The sequence below is a fragment of the Callorhinus ursinus genome, unplaced genomic scaffold, assembly GCF_003265705.2.
Source record: "Callorhinus ursinus isolate GAN/ISIS: 27379988/994484 unplaced genomic scaffold, GSC_fseal_2.0 scaffold4, whole genome shotgun sequence".
NCBI classification, from domain to species: Eukaryota; Metazoa; Chordata; class Mammalia; order Carnivora; family Otariidae; genus Callorhinus; species Callorhinus ursinus.
In genome coordinates, this window is record NW_027397066.1 from 82,555,787 (window position 1) to 82,559,627 (window position 3,841).

Sequence of the window (3,841 nt, forward strand, 5' to 3'; positions counted from 1 at the left end):
ACAAAAATCTTTAAAATTTTCTGCATAAAAATAAAGGTCAAATAAAAAAGGAGGAACCTATTTTCAGACACTCAGCATTAAATTGTTAATATGTAAAGGACCCCTAGAAATAACAAGAAAATCACAAAATGTAGACATAAAATGACCAGACAATATGAAGAAACACTTCTCTAAGTAGAAAATACTTTTAACTAACAAACCTTTTTTTAAAGTTTAGGAATTTTTTTTTTTATTAAATGCTCTTTATTTGATGCTTTTGCATGCACAGCACTATAAGGAGCTGCCCCAACCTGAGGAGTCAGCCCCTTCACCACCCTTAGTTAAGGCGGCCATGGGGCGGAGGGAGAGGGGGCAATAAGTTAGCCACCTTCTACCTAACCTTCTTTCTGGGACCATTCTCTGTAGGCTCCTGCGAAGTTGCGAGCCCCGGTGTATCCAAGGCCTTGGGCCAGCTGCGTGGCCTGCAAGCCCCGCCTGCCCATTTGACAGCGAAAATGAGGTTCTCCTGTGCCAGCTTCCGCTTCTCGGCGGAGTACAAAGCCTGGATAGCAGCAGGCTCCATCTGCAGGGCACTTTCCAGCTCAGACACCCGGATGTTGAGCGCCCCCGGGATGGTCCCCACTGCCGCCTCCTCCCGAGATCGCACATCGATGGGCCGGGCCTGGCTGGAGGCCAGGAGAGAACGCAGTTCAGGGAGCGAGATTGTGGGCGCTCCAGCCATGGTGCTGGAATCTAGGAATATTTCTAAATTAAAACACTACCTGTCAGATTAGCAAAGATTTTTTTTAAAATAGTGTAAAATATTAATCATACTTTCTACTGGACAAAAGTGAGAAAGTATCATTATTTTTTAAAATTTATTTGAGAGAGAATGAGGAGGGGTAGGGAGAGGCAAAGGGAGAGCGAGAGTCTCGAGCAGACTCAGCGCTGAGCGCAGAGCCTTGAAAGGCTTGATCTCATGAACTTGAGATCATGACCTCTGGGCTGAAACCAAGAGTCATGCTTAACTGACTGTGCCGTACAGACCCCTGACCAGGTATCTTTAGAATTAGAGTAACAGTGTTTTAAAAATTCAGTTCTTCATGTGTTTCCCGTGCAGGTCATACAGATTCCTCCATGATGCAGGCCCTGCATCGTTCCAGATTTTTTCATAACCACCTCCTTTCCAAGTTACTGTCCAGTCAGACTAGTATTTGCAGTTCTCCAAATGTACCATGTCTTTTTATGTCTATATTTTGGGGTCCCCAGACTAGAATGTGTTCTACGCTTGTTCACCCGGCCAATCCCTGATCACTCGCTAAGACTCATCCCCAACGTCCCTCCTCTGTTAGATCTTCCCAGCCATACTCCTTTTGTCCTCACACCTCAGCAAAGAAACTGTCTCTGTATCTTGACTACATTTATACTGTTCCATGGTTTATACCACGTGTTACATGTTCTTAATTTATTTACATGTGTCTCTTCTGTTACTTATAGATTGCTTGAGAACAGCAAGAGGTTTTAATCTTCTCTGCATCCCAAGTTTCTGCCACTGAGCTTGACACAAGAAATTAGGTGTTGGCTGATATGAATTGAATTAAAACTCTTGAGCCTCTGTTGGTTGCTTCAGCACATCACTGCATATGCAGTGAAAGCATAATCTTAAACCAGATCATTGCACACCACACACACACACACACACACACACACACATCTTCCCTATAAGGGCCAAGTTTAGAGTTTTTGTTAAACTAGAGATTTTATATATGCAATTTACACCAAAGTATTTGAAAATGTAAAAATTATATTATTTAATTACTGAGTATCCACAAAACTATACCCTCAGCGCTCAAGAAACCTAGTGGTTTCATTTCTTTCATTCTGGAACTACCATCAGGGAAGCATATCATGAACAGACTTAATGGCTTACTAAGTAGAGCTGTAATAAGAAACTAATACTTAATGCTCTAGTTTGCTTTCCTCGGCCCCCTCACTTGCTCAAATGTCAGGAAGGCGTGCTCAGTTTATTTTCACCCACACTTTCTTTCACTTATCTCAGAAAACCATTCTTTGCTGCCATAAAAATAAATGCCAAAAGTAATTTTTAATCACAGATTTTATTTCATGTAGGCCGCTAAGGAATGCTCACCAGTCTTAACATTGTTTTCAGATTTTCAGATCACTTATTCCACTATAGCCTAGATGATGCACATTTTAAGATGTGATTGAAAAGATGTGTTACAACAACATCTCACTTGTCAAGGATTTGTGGTGAATGTGTCTACATTAGTTCAAATTCCGTTGGTGGAATGTGGTCCTGCAACTATTACAGCTTTTAAAATTTTTAACATTTTGGAGGAAAAAAAAAACTTCCCAAAAATACCTTACGCATTTTTGTATCCATAAAGAGGAATTCAATTAATTGAAATTTTCTCGATGATTCAGAGTCATCAGTATGAACACACATCGTTTTGTGCCCTCATCCCTTAAAGTTAGTCTTTAGGCATAAACCAGTCCATGAACATTTTAGGATTTGCCCCTCCACTAACAGATTCCAGATGATTGTGCTTATAGGCCTCTAACTTTGTTTTCAATTGAAACTTATTTTTTGACTGTTAAGTAAATTAGTCTCCAGCTCTCTTGGCTCCAAGCTTACTACATTGCAATCATGTTCAGTCAACTTTGGGAGGATTGAGAGTGGTTTAATTTCTCTCTGGATGCAATAGCTTAGAGATTTAATAGTTGAGTTTACTTAAAAAAAAGATTTCCAGGGTACCCTTAATTGGCTGGAGCAGTTCCACCTAAGGTCAGTTGGGTCCATCAGGAAGTTGACTGAGATGGAGTTTAGAGCAAGAGGTTTACTTGGGGCTTACTCCTGGGAAAGGAAAGGAGGGAAGGAAGAATTTTGGTCAAGAAGGGCCTCAGAGTGCAGTGCAGGTTTGACGAAGTCTTGGCCAACCCAACAGGGTGCCCTGGAGCACGAAACAGCCATTAGAGGAATTCCATGTTGGACAGAAATGGCTAGGTCCTTGTAGCCCAGCCAATGAAGTTGGGGACTTTCTGGGAAGAGTGTGGCCTCTGCTTGAATTCCAAGATGGAGCCTAAAGGCAGGGACAGCTGCAGGCTGTCAGCTGACTGCTCTCCCGGCAGCTGAAACGAAAGTTCTTCCCTAAATAGAGATCAAATAGGTGCACCTTTCTAGCGGCACGGGTACATACACCACCTGGAAATGTATTTGAAAAGAAGCACAAGTTCAGAGGAAGATAGGAAAAAGTAGTTGTTTTCTGTACCTTTATAAATTTATGGTTAATGGTAGAAAGCAGAGAGCCTGATGGGAAGCAATCAGTGAGTCTGAGGATGAGGAAGGTAGTGATCAGGGAAGCAGGGGGTTCTGGCCAAGGAGGATGACAGTCAAATAAACACATGATCAAAATCTTAATTTTCTTAGCAGCAAATTGACCTTCCTTGGAAGGACCCAGTTTGGAAAGGTATAGACAGAAAGATATCTAGGGTGGAAGGCAAGACCACTGAGAATATTACTGAGTAAACTGCCTATATTTGGTTTACTTTGTAATTCTGTATATTAAGCATTATAATTATCCTGAAAGTTTTATTTTTTACATGAAATTTAGAATCATCTTGTCTATTTTCAGAAAAGTTGGTATTTTATTATCACATTAAAGATATGAATTAACTTAAGAAGAACTGAAATCTTTATAATATTGAATCTTAGCTGTGGGTTTTTTTTTAATTTAAGAGAATCCTTATGTATTTTAGGGATGTTTTAAATATTTTCTCATGTAAGTTTTACATATTTATGATCAAGTTAATTACTAGGCATTTTTTGTTGGCATTATATATG

General features: G+C 40.3%; 1 pseudogene; it reads right to left on the reverse strand.

Moving 5' to 3' along the window:
- Positions 1 to 226: 226 nt before the first annotated feature.
- LOC141372485 (thiosulfate:glutathione sulfurtransferase pseudogene) lies at positions 227 to 721 on the reverse strand (annotated as a pseudogene).
- Positions 722 to 3,841: the final 3,120 nt, after the last annotated feature.